The following is a 14,013-nucleotide window of genomic DNA, read 5'->3' on the forward strand; positions in this document are numbered from 1 at the left end:
TTCTCCCATCACTAGCCAGCTTGATATATGCTATGGTCTGCTCCATGTTTTTCCAATGTTTTTTCCCGTAACATTTAGATTTAGACCATGTGCCTGCAATGAATGCAGCTTATTGAGTGTTTATATTATCTTATAATACTTATAATGGGCTTCCCAGCCCATCCAACCTGCACCGCTGGGGCTTGGCCGAATCACCAGCATGCCCCCTCTGCCAGTAGAACAAGGGGACCCTTGAGCACATATTGAGTTGTTGCCCAAAAGCTCTGGGGGAACGCCGATACCGCTGGCGTCATGATCAGGTGCTCAAGACTATCACAGAGAGCATCTCTAGTGCTGTTTCCATCTGCCAAAAGTCCAGACCTAGGAAGCAAACCATCAGCTTCATTAGAGCCGGAGAAAAGCCAGAAACAAAGAAAGGAACATCAGGGCTTCTCCAAACTGCACAGGACTGGCAGCTGTCAGTAGACCTGGGCAAGCAGCTCAAGTTCCCCCAGCATGTAGTCAAGACCTCACTCAGACCTGACATCATCCTGGTATCTGAGGCAACAAAAAATGTTGTCATGCTGGAGCTCACCGTGCCATGGGAGGAGCGAATGGAGGAGGCCTTTGAGCGGAAAAAGGGGAAATATCAGGACTTAGTCAGCGACTGCCACGAACAAGGCTGGAAGGCAAGGTGCTTGCCTGTAGAGGTAGGGTGCAGAGGCTTTGCTGGACAGTCCCTCTGCAGGGCATATACTGCACTCGGCATCTCAGGTGAAAGAAGGAGAAGAGCCATCTATAACAGCACAGAGGCAGCGGAGAAAGCCTCTAGATGGCTCTGGATTAAGAGAGCGGAACCGTAGTTGAGCTGCCAGGGCACAAGCTGAGGCTTCTGGGTCGCCTGAGTGAGGGTGTCTGATGTTCGAGAGACCCGAAACACCCGATGACCTCAGGATACATCACTGATGATGTGCCCTGGTGCATCAGAAGATGTATCAGTACAAAAAAAACAACAACATTAGTATCACAATAAGTTGTGTAAATTATAAATAAAATGATCAACTGAAGAAAAATGATCTACAACAACACCAGAACCAGACCAGGGGTCTCATTTATAAAGCGTGCGTACGCACAAAACGGGGCTGGAAACGTACGTACGCCAGTTCCCACGCAAAGGTTGTGATCTATAAAAAACAAACTTGACGGGAGAATGTGCGCACCTTTAAGCAAACTTTGAGCCGTGCGTACGCACATTCTGGAGACAAAGGGAATTGGCGACACCGATGGTGAGCTGGAGTTAAGTGTCTTTTTGGTCACTTTTAGACAGAAAATCTAAAGAAAATGTAACATATACAGAAAGATAATACAAATATAATTTCACTCACCAAGCCTGCCACTTGAAGCAAATATCCATCCCTTCTTAAATGTCCGCGCCAGCGAGCGCGTTGGGCCGTTTAGTGAAACTGACGCAAATAACAGTTTAAATAAATAAAATAATGATTTAAACTAATGGAGTTAAGCACTTAAACATGAAATCATTACTGAGAAGTTACAACATTTTTATATTCAAATTCAGTCAATAGAAATATTTGTTGTTAATGCGGTGTTTTTGAACACTTTTCCTCTGGCATGCTTTGTTTTAATGTTTTAACCACAGAGATAATTGCTTATCATGATAATACCAGATTGTCTGAGAAAATAGTTTCGTGCAAATAATGCCCAAGGACTATCTGTTTCCATTAAAAGTATCAATTAAAAATACAATTCGGCCAGTGGAAAAGATTGAGAAAAACTTTCTCTGAAATGTATTTTACACTATTTGATTTATGTATTCAAAAACAAGGCAAGGATAGGCAACTACTTGATTTTTATTAATGTAATGTGTCTTGTACCGTTAAACGTTATCACGTGGATGAATAATCATATGCAAATGATATGCAGATGAGGATCTGCATAGTAAAACTAGGCGTTGTAAGCTCCATATATGGTTATTTCGGGGTGGAGGCGCATGTGCGCACAATCTTCCGCTGAGTGGGATTTATAAAGTGAATTCTGCGCAGGTTCTGGCGTACGAACGGTTATATAAATCCGAATATTATTTTGCGTACGCCATTTTTGGCTTTCGGGCGCACGTACACTTTTAGTAAGGTTCCTACGCACAGTTTTATAAATGAGACCCCAGATCAGACACACTGATATTCATTAATACAATAAGATAAACTACCAGGATATTTCAGGACACACTGAAGGAGTTTGCTGGAAAAGCAGTTTTTCCTGGAAAACTTGGCATACTGTGAAAGAGAAAATAACCTGTTTCAAGGCAATCACCCAGACAAGTGAACCCAAACTGAACCGGATAGTTTTGCAATAGTAGAACATTACAGAGATGTTGCAAGTCTGTTGTTCCTTGTGTAACACTACTGTTAAAGGCGCATAAAACAGCAAGACCTGGGCTCCAGCAAATTATGGCGAGTTGGCTGGATTTTCTCTGGTATTTCTACAGAAACTATAAGTGACCGGCCTGGTACTTTCTAATATCACTTAATCCAGATAGCACTGACTACGCCACCTTGGGAATTGCAGCCAAAGAAATATGAAATGAACACAGGTTCAGTGGTGCAGTTTAAAAGGATAAATATTCCACTGGCATCATTTAATCATGGTATAAATCACTGGCAAGTTTATTATAATAATATTAGGAATATCACAATGCTAAAAGAACATTCCTCCAGACCCGCCTGATTCAAACACTGAATCACATCAAACCAAACATCACAAATGAAAAATACTGTACCGTTCCCACCAAATAAAGCAAACAACAAAATAATAATAATAAAAAGAATATAAACTGCAAGGCTAAAGCTTACCTTAGGGGTGGCAAACTAGCTGTAATAAATTGTGCTCTCAACCACTTATGTGTGCACAGCAAACAAAATAGAGGTGCTCAAACCCTGGTGCTCCAAACTCACAGCAAATGTGTTTCACCCGGTGACTAGCCTCCCCTCGGCACACTCAGCCTTGACTCCAACCAAAAGAACCAAAAGTGATATTAGTGGGTGCGGTACAAGGGCCAGTGACATAAGGTTTTCAACTGATAAATTAAAATAGGTCAAAACTGCACAAAGTAGTTATCATTATGGGGATGTTTTTTACTTATTACTAAAATCTCAATTTTAAACAATGTATTTTAAGCGGTTTAACTGAGAATCATGTGACGACACCAGTCAGAATGTCATACGGGATAACGTTAATGCATTTTCTAAATATTATGATAATATTAACTTTTCAAATCAATAACACTTAATGAATATATAAAGTGATGCAGCAAACAATATTTAGAGCAGAGAAAAAAAAAACAACAACTATTTGTTCTCATTATATTTTGATTTCTTTAAACGTGACCCTATACTTGTTCAAGTTCTTTACCCACATTTTAACACTGCAATGTGATTTAAAATGCAAAATGTCTGAAAATGTTTTACAGGACTTGGTATCATGTTATTATTGTTTCCTCATCTCCATGAAGTGAAATTATGCATTTCAATGGAAAAAAAAACAGCGTTATCCCGCCTGACTTAAATTGTTACTCGGTATGACACCATATGAGTTAACACATGAATTGTCATTTTTACAACACTTACACATAATAATGTTCATAAATAATTAATGTTTATGTTATGCAATGTTTTAGGAAATTAATTAGGCTCCACTGTAAAGAAATACAGATGTGGTTTTCAGTGTGTAAACTGTTACACACAAACCCAGTGTGGTTTCTTCCCAGATTTGGCAAGTATACAAATACATTTAAACAATTCTTTCATGTTTATGAGTATCAAAACAGCACAACTTTTCAACATTAGGTTTAATTTAGTACTGAAAAGTACCTTGAACCATTTTATTGATGATCATAGTCACTCTAAATCAATATTCATAAATAATGTAAAGGGTTAAAGTAGGCGACCTTCACTCATTTCACTGAACATCATTTATTAAAAAAAAAATAAAAAAAAAATAAAAATGCATGATGATGTCACTAGAGTGATGGCCTGTTCTTAAAGGGGCGGATTTCCCAATATGACAGGTTGGACAATAATTAAATGTAATTGAATATTATTATGAATTATATAATTTGCTAATATTCAACTAAACAATGTTAATGATACGTTAATATCACAATTTGAATGAAAATTATACAAATTAAAGCTGAAAACTGTATAAAACAGTATATTGTCAAACACATGTCATCCAAGATAAAGGATGACATTATGGGCTAACAGAAAATAACTTTTCCTATATGACAAAATTGTTATCCGGTATGACAAAACTCAGTTTAAATCTTAATCAGGCAGTATTTTTGGCTACCTATAGAAATCTGCAACCTTTACCTTCAACTACCAAATATGTAAATTCATGCTAAATAAACATTTACATAAAGTCCACATTGTAGATATTATTTTAGCGTTATCCCAAATGACACAGGATTTTACTACATAGTGTGCTAGTGAGGAAAAAGGGTAAGTTAAACACATTTTATGAAAGACATACTTACCTTTCACCATTGTTTGGGGGTCCTTCAGGGTCTTCCTGATTGTGTAACATGCTGTCTCACATCGTGTCAAAATAAAATTCACAATAAAATTGCTCCAGTTTGCTTGTTATCCCGGATGACATTGGCTGACAGCCAGTTTTGGGACAGAATGCTCCAAAGCATAACAATCAACTGGATGTCATATTCTTTGTAATATTTAAATATATTGTTGTCAAGACTCATACAATAATGCCTGTGGCAGAGATGTTGGGGTTTATGTGATTTTTTTTACAGTTTGTTCTTTTTTGTATATCACTCTAAGGTCCGGACAGTTATCCGATCTGACATGATGTGACTATAATGTCTAATAATTCTTACACTTTGTAATACTCTCAATATATGTTCATATCATTTAATCAGTTAATATAATTAACTTAATGTAGTAAAATTAATATTACTATCAACCCACCTGCTAGTCTTGTGAAAATTCAGCGTTAATTGTTTATTAATTCTAAGAAATATTCAATTCCGGGGAAGGGAAATGTATTTTCTTACTGTACAGTACTAAGAGCCTGTAGTCAAAATCTAAATCGTAAAATAAACTTTGTTGCAAGCAGAGAATCAGAACCAAATACTGTGCACAAGTTTTATCAACTAAATCACAAACATAACTAAACTAAACAAACATGCATACACACATGCATAAGAAAACTGGTGAGGGATGGAATGGAACCGGAAGCAGGAAATGGAACTCTGGAATGGAACCGATGTTCTCGTCACGGCCGTAAAACACAGAGAAGTACATCGGGGATGGAGAAACACACCCAAATTAGCTTCGGTTAAACAGGCGTATAATCATTTGGGTAAATGTGTAAGCTAGATGTATGCCTATTTTTTCACATCTTCATGGACACAACAATGATTTCCCCGTTAATACACTGTAAAAAATGTCTAACCCTCCCAAATAAAAAATTTCAAGTGACCGATAACATCTAAATTTTTCAATTGGCCCAAGTGAAGTTCTGTAAATTTCAATTGGCCCAAGTGAAAATCTGTACATTTAATTTTATAATTTACAGAATTTCACTTGGGCCAATTGAAAAATTTAGATGTTATCGGTCACTTGAAATTTTTGATTTGGGAGGGTTAGAAATTTTTTACAGTGTATGAATGAATGAATGAATGAATGAATGAATGAATGAATGAACGAACAAAATCTTTATTTCGAACAATTAAAAAATAAATTAAACCAAACCCAACACATGAAATATCCATCAATAAAACAAAAACAAGAAAAACAAAGTAAAGAATTTTTTTAGCATAATAATAACATAAGTTTGAAAGGGATAGGTAGAAGACCTAGGCTTATCAAGACCTACAATCATACATCTTTATCATACATTTTTCCTTGTAATAATGTATAATTTGCAAAAATGAAAACTGCTGCGTCTGTGTAGATGAGAGAATCAAAGTGTATGCGCGTTGCGCACACGCTACATTGATTATGGCCAAGCATGCACCCTTAAAATAGTATATGAATAACATGCGCAACGCACCACTGACTTTAGACGAGGTTTCTCCTGGTCACTGGCGGAATTGTTTTCTAAACCTGCAAAATAGCACCAGGGAACGTTTGCACCGGAACACGCCTCCTCTTTGCGCTGAACCGCCCCCGGGAGCGCAAGTTCATTCCCTAGTTAACCGACGTGCGTCTGTGGAGGGAAAAGTCCGCTGTGCGCGGGTGCAAAATAGGAATGAAACATGTGTCGCTGTACAAAGTCAATTGCGCTGGGTGCAAGATAGGGCCCCAGATCTCTTATGACTCAAATATGAAATAAAATAATTTTAAAAGAACAATTTTGACCTTAAAGAGAAATAAAATCATCCCTGACATCATTTTCTTTCTGTTCGACCGGAGAGAGATTTTCCACCTACCATTCTCCTCAACAGCGTTCGTAAAACTGAGGAGAAAATGGCCGACTCCACTCTTAGCTTACCCTAGTCGCCTGTAGGTGTCCCCGTATCCCTTTCTTTTAGATGCACTTAATACATTATATTCAACGAACACCTTAGGATTATTCTACAACATGAACAAACATTTTGGCACAATTCATTACAAATTTCTTTCACCTGTTACACATGGAAAAGATCCATTTAACTATGAAAAGAACCATCAGCTTATCATGTTCAGAGCACCTCATTAAATTGACACTTGCATGGTCTGTGCAGTGGACACAATTCTTGAAGTTGTTGAACATTGAAGTTGTTGATGGTTCCGTGAGTGTCAAATGTTAAAGTTGCGATTGTTTTCTTCTCTGCTGGATGAAGACGATATGATGAACTTGCATGGTTAGTTTGACGCTGTTCTCATGGCTGGAGTGCTGATCGTGGCCTGCCGGCTCTGGGCCGGAGAGAAGACGCAGAGCAAATGGTGGGAGTTGCGATGGACCTTTCTGCATTGAAAGAAGATGTTGAACTCCTAAGGTTGTCCTTGATTCTGTTGTGGTTGAGAGAGAGTCCTCTCTCTCCTGAATGAGCACATGGCTGGTTGTGAGTCGAGGCCTGCTGCCCTGGGGTCTGCTGAGGCCACGCTGGACAGTACGGCATCCTGAACATACTGAGAAGGCCAAGAGTTGATCGTTGCCCATTCAGTGATGGTAAGGTTGCAGTTTTCTTCTGAGTTGGATTGAAGAAATTACAGTCTGACTCCTTTGGGAGAGTGAAAGTATAGCAGGCGGTGGTCACATCCTGCTGGGGCATTTGGGCAATTAAACCAACTTATCTGATCGTGGTCATGGTAACTAAGACCTTCTTGAAACTATAACAAATACTTGTGTCTGATTTGTCTCAATCGTTACAGTTCTCAGGCCACCAAACAATCATTGTTGCATTAATTCCCTGTCATTACTGTAAAGCTGCTTTGTAAAAAGCTCTATATAAATAAAGGTGACAAGACTTGACTTGCAACAACAACAAAACCAGATCAGATCAGACACACTGATATTCATCAATATAATAAGAAAAAACTTCCAGGATATTTCAGGACACACTGAAGGAGTTTGCTGGAAAAGCAGTGTTTCTGGGAAAACTTGGCATAAAGTGAAAGAGAAAATAAACAGTTTCCAGACAACCACCCAAAGGCAAAAGAGGAACCGGATAGTTTTGCAATAGTTGACCATTATAGAGATGTGTAATTCTGTTGTTCTTTGTAAACTCATTTTGAAACGAATCTCTTTGGAAAATAAATAAATAAACGGATCATATAAATACGAGCAGTATTTCAGTCGGAGCGAATCCCTCTTCAGACGCTCTTCACTCACTCCAGGTGGGCAAGAATATTCATACTTCTTTATTTATAGCAAATTATGATTATATTCCTATTACACACAGATGGATATATATTTTAGTTGTTTATTTATTTCACTAGTGTAGTTTTTAGAAATTATGCGACTTCAATAAAACTGATTAAATCTCACTATTTTTTCTGCATGAATGAATTTTGTTAATTGATTAGTTCAATATAAACATTTTAATTCAAAAAGATAAACTAATTGGATCTTTTCAAAAACAACAAATGATTTTTTTGAAAGATGAAAGAATGAAATGAAATGAAAGAAAAGCGTACAGACAGTGTGTGGTTTTAAATAAAGAAGTGCTGTGTAACTTCAGTATCTCGGTGCTCTTTGGGTTTAGGGATGATTCCACTCTTAAGAAAAAACAATCCAAGGCACTCGAGTAATTTTAGAAAATATATTAAAAAAACATTATTCTTTCATGGCTTAGATTTTAAAAACAGGTGACAAGCAACGGCACACCTACATGCTGGGCCAATGAGTCTTCATCAGGCTGTGAGATGATGTGTGATGAAGGCTCATTGGCTCATGTACAGTAGGTGTGCCGTTGCTTGTTACATCTTGTTGCTTCAGCAGGTGAAATAAAGATTGATAACTTTTGAATTGTAGATGTTTTTCTCATGGTGATTTTTCTCAGTGTGTTTGACAGATCTGAACACACACACAGACTGGTGACCTTATCAAGCAGTGTCTCTGATCACAGTGTTTGACATCATCCTTCAGTCCAGCGTGAGTCTCCATTTCATTTAGCAGTTTATGAGTCATGGCTTTTATCTTGGCATCATGGATTAATTAAATTGAAAATCTTTAATTTTTCTAACATTGATGAGATTTCCTTTACTTTGTTGTCACATCATTGACCAACCTAATCGTATGAATTTTTAAGATTTTTGCTAAATCATATATATGTTACGAGTTTCCCAATCGTATGAATTAGCCACCTCGTACACACATGTACGAATTGGTCGTGAGATAGCGTTGTCATTGACAAGTGTACAAGGAGTGTAAATATTTTATGCATTGACCCTTGCAGGAATACAGAACAAAGAATGTGACATTCAACTTCAATAAATACACAAAATCATTACATACTTGTAGTATCTTCACTATAAATCAGACTATGACATACATTGAGTTAAAGTTATCACTTTACTTCTGTTTACAGCGGTTACAGCAACAGACATGGGATCATTGTGGTCTTCAGATGAGTAAGTATTTATTGTTCAAAGCTTTGACTTTATTAACTTTATAATCAACTGATTATTATAAATATGAGTACATCATTTACAACAAGGTTTCATTTGTTAAAATTAATTACATTAGTTAACATTAACTATTATTACAGCATTTTATTCATCTTAGTTAAAGCTGCAATCTGTAATTTTTTGGGTTCAAAATTATCCAAAATAATCTTTTGAGCAAGTACATAAACAGCCAGTGTGCAAAACTCTCTGCTTGCCGTAGATCGATTCAAAATGGTAAGCTTGTAGTAATGTTTTTAATTCCGCGGGAAATTCAAGCATGTCTGCGTCATTATGTTTTTAAAAGAAGTCTCTTCTGCTCACCAAGGCTGCATTTATTTGATTAAAAATACAAACAAACCAGTAATATTGTGAAATATTATTCCACTTTAAAACAGCTGTTGTCTATGTGAATATATAGTAAAGTGTAATTTATTCCTGTGAGCAAAGCTGAACTTTCAGCATCATTACTCCAGTCTTCAGTGTCACATGATCCATTTTACATTTTTTTTCATGATGCTATGATGAATAGAAAGTTCAAAAGAACAGCATTTATCTGAAATCTAAAGCTTTTGTAACATTAAACACTACCCTTCAAAAGTTTGGGGTCAGTAAGAATTTTAATTTTATTTTTGGGGGAAAGAAATAAAATAAATCAATACTTTTATTCATCATGAGTTAAACTGATCAACAGTTACAGTAAAGAAATGTATAATGTTAGAAAATATTCTATTTTAAATAAATGCTGTTCTTTTGAACTTTCTATTCATCAAATAATTTTGAAAAGGATTTGTACACAACTGGTTTCAGCATTGATAATAATAATGAATGTTTCTTGAGCATCAAATCCGTATATTAGAGTGATTTCTGAAGGATCATGTGACACTGAAGACTGGAGTAATGATGCTGAAAACTCAGCTTTGATCACAGGAATAAATTACACTTTACTGTATATTCACATAGAAAACGGTTCATTTAAACTGTAATGATATTTAACAATTTTACTGTTTTTACTGTATTTTTGCTCATATAAATGCTGTGTTAGTGAGCAGAAGAGACTCTTTTAAAAACATAAAAAAATCTTACTGACCCCAAACTTTTGAACGGTACATCTGAGACGGAGAGAAGTTATCAAGAGAAGGATAAAAACTAGAACACAGCCTCTATTAGCCAATGAATTAACTAATGTTAACAAAGGAGCCTTTATTGTGGAGTTTTATAGTGTTGTTAGTTTGCTATAGTGCAAAAGTACAGCAGGACAATTACAATGTGCATAATGATTAATAGAATGTGCATTTGGCTCTTAAACCATAAAACAGACGAAACAAATATCCAGTGCTTTCTACTTATGAAATATGTTTTGATATTTCAGGGAATTGAAAAAAAATTGTTGATGGACTGAAGTTCACAACTCAAACTCTCATTGATAAATTAGAGAACCTGGATTTGACTAAAAGCAAAAGTCAAACTAAGGAGATCATAGATGAGTTCATGGACCCAATCAACACAGAGATGGTCAAATTAAACAACCTTCAGAAGGATCCTGCAAAAATGAATAGAATTAATAAACTGCATAAGGACCTAAAAGAAGCTAAGGATGATCTATTAGTAAAGATTGCTAGCCCAGGAAATGTATTGAAATGTATTAATCAGATGAAAGACAAAGCTGTTGAATTTAAGAACAGTTTGAATTACATTTAAAGTGCCAACTAATAAATCCTGCAGAAAATGTTCAGTCAAAGCAGTGAATTCTGAATTATAGAAGTTTACATATTCTGGGATTGTCTACTGTAGATCTGATGATTTCAGGGCTAGAAACTCTCACATTACAGCAGAGGTTTTCTCTTATCAGAAAATAGTGATGAAAATGAGGTCAAATTTACTTTCTTTTTTACATTGATTTTGTACATAAAAGGTTTTTGAAAGATTTCATTTTATTTTTTGATGAGCAACTGTTGTGATTGTCATTTTTCTGGCTCTGTATGGCCTTGGATAAACTATTTGTCTTTGTTAATGAACCACTTGCTCTGGAGTTTAGATTCTGTTTATTTCTTGTGAAAATATTCTTATTAATTGCCCTTTTTGTTGTATATGTTACTGTTTTGTAATGTAATGTAAAATAAAAACTATAATCATGCTTTCCCAACTGATGTAGATGTCACCAACATCTGATCTCACCAACACATTCACCAAACTGTGTGATCTTTTATAAGTAAACATGCTCATTAGTCTGATATCAACAGCTTTAAGTTTTTTTTATTTTTTATTTTTTTACATTAAATACTTAAGATACATTTACATTAAATACAACTAAAAACACACTAATGCAGATAACTGGGAAGAAAAGTAAGTTAAGGAGGAGCATTACTATAAAGAGTTATCAGATGTTAAACAGACAGTCTACTAACACTCTACTAATACTCTACTATACTATGAGAGTTATTTGACACATGTGCAACGTTTCAGTTGTTGGCGTTGTTTTTTTAAGACCACAGAAGCAACAAATCATGTCAGATATCAAGTGGAAATCCTGGGATGGAAGCAGAAAGCGCACAACTACTCTACAGCCCATAATAAATATCTTCATCCCTTTCAAATTGTTGCACTAAACAGTGTCATGTTATTTTATTATTAATATTACCTTAACTCACAATAACCAGTGGCCACTGCATGTTTGTCATAGCAAAAACATCTCAGGTCATTAAATTTGCACAAAAGAGCGAGTTGATCGGTGTGAAGTGCGGATCGAAACAAAGCTGGATGTTAGTGAATGCCCATTTTAAGAGAAGTGCAAGAGGATTTGAAACCTCAAAGTCTTAAAGGACAGAGGGCAACTTTAGGTCGTCATCTGAGAGCAGGGGATTTTCTTTACAGTGAATGCCATCCCACAAAGTTGCATAACTTCCATATTGTGATGCTGAAGTCCCCTTTACTACTTCTAGTACATCTGTTTTCTCAACAACTCTTTCGAAATGGAGAGAGTTGGCTCATACTGTCAGGGTTATGTTCTGTGAAGTCTTTGTTTGCCCTCATGTATTTAAGCCCTCAGCTTCAGTTTGTATGAAGGTAAATCTAGCAAAACTCGAGAGCACGTAGATGTGAATTTGAGAACTTGTACAATAAATATTCGTACTTGTACATGAACATTTACACTCAAGCTCCAATGTGAAAACCTGTAAAATAAAAATCTGAAGTTGAATGTTGAAATTTGCACTCGCAGACAATAGTCACAAACCTGTATTAAATGTGTAAAAAGCCATTCACAGAAATACAACGACAGACACAAACTTGTAATATATATTTTGCGTATAATCTTACATTCACATTCGCGGCACTACCTCAATTAGGCACTTGCAACTTCTCAAATCTGTCACTGCAATTTCAAATTTCGCGCCTTGACTTTTGCTACTCTTTTCGCGATATATCAGATGCAAAACTAACTTGTGCACTTGAAACTCAGAGACAAAGGAGCCGTTTTATTGGTTGGCACCAAGCCAATGAAATGGGACTTCGATGATGTCACGAAACCCGCGTGCACCGAAACGCTAACATGGCTTAATGCATTAGACTGATATTAAAAGAAATAAACGATATTATAAAACTCAGTAAACACAATGCTAATAATGCATACTACAGAAAAGCAGATGAGCACAGAATATGAACGCAACGCGTTTAATTGAGACAGTGGTATTAAAAGACCAAACTCAGGAAACACCACAAACAAAGCATACAGAAAAGCAATTGAGCACAGAATATGAACGCAACGTGTTTAATTGTACGTTTTCCTCCCATAGAAAACCAAGAAAACGCTTAATGAGGCTTAATGGACCAACAGTTATAAACCAACAGTTATAAAATAAAAAAACAATAACAAAAAACACATAATTCGTTACATTATTAATAAAACACAGGCAGCAAGTTTATTTGCACTGAACACACATTTGCTTTCTTTCGTCATATTCTGTGCTCATCTGCTTTTCTGTGGAGCCTCCATTCCCCGGGCCTTGGCCCCTCTTTCAACAGGATGTCAGCTCCTATATTCTGGGCCCCAGGGATGTAAGCCGCTCTGAGTGAAAGTAGCTTCCACAGGAGGATTTGGACGCGAGTGCAAACCCCCCCCTGGTGATTTATATAGGCGACCACTGATGTGTTGTCTGTGCGGACAAGCACATGGTGGTCCCTGAGATCTGCTAGAAAATTCTTTAGAGAAAGAAATACTGCCAACATCTTCAGACGGTTGATGTGCCATGAGAGATGGTGGTCCCTCCACAGACCTTGAGTCGAGCGTCCTTCCAGAATCGCTCCCCAGCCTGTGAGAGAGTCATCTGTCGTTAGCATCTTACGACAACAAGAAGCTCCCTGCACAGGACCCTGGGACAGGAACCAAGGTTTCTTCCACATAACCAGGGCACGTAAACACCACCGCATAACCCTGATCATGTGAAAGGGGTTGCCCCTCAGGGAAAAACCTTTGGTCCTGAGCCACCACTGCAAGGGTCTCAAGTACAACAGTCCAAAAGGTATCCCGTTGGACACTGCTGCCATCAAACCCAACAGTCTCTGAAACTGTTTGGCCTAGCTTTATTGCCGGTGACAGACGTGCCTGCATCAACACTGAGTCCCAAACCATGCCAAGAAAGGTGGTCCTCTGTAGTGGAGAAAGCACACTCTTCTTGACGTTTAGCCGTAACCCCAACTCTTACATGTGGGCGAGGATGACATCTCGATGTTGAACCGCCAACTGATGCGACTGAGCCAGAATCAACCAATTGTCAATGTAGTTCATGATGCGAATACTCTGCAGGCGCAGAGACGCCAGAGCTGCATCTACGCATTTCGTGAAAGTGCAGGGTGATAATTGCCCTCGAGTGCTGACTGTGCATGCTCCTCACCCAAAACAGCTACACAAAGA

At 37.1% G+C, this 14,013-nt stretch overlaps 1 long non-coding RNA gene across 1 annotated transcript; it reads left to right on the forward strand.

The window, feature by feature from the left end:
- The first annotated feature begins 7,665 nt into the window (after positions 1–7,665).
- On the forward strand, positions 7,666–12,954 carry LOC311078623. Its single transcript, XR_014605224.1, has 4 exons — positions 7,666–7,832; positions 8,498–8,589; positions 9,026–9,068; positions 10,474–12,954. It is a non-coding gene; the product is annotated as an uncharacterized lncRNA (long non-coding RNA).
- The last annotated feature ends 1,059 nt before the right edge of the window (positions 12,955–14,013 follow it).

This window comes from Abramis brama (assembly GCF_963993115.1).
Source record: "Abramis brama genome assembly, chromosome: 3".
In the NCBI taxonomy this organism is placed as follows: Eukaryota; Metazoa; Chordata; class Actinopteri; order Cypriniformes; family Leuciscidae; genus Abramis; species Abramis brama.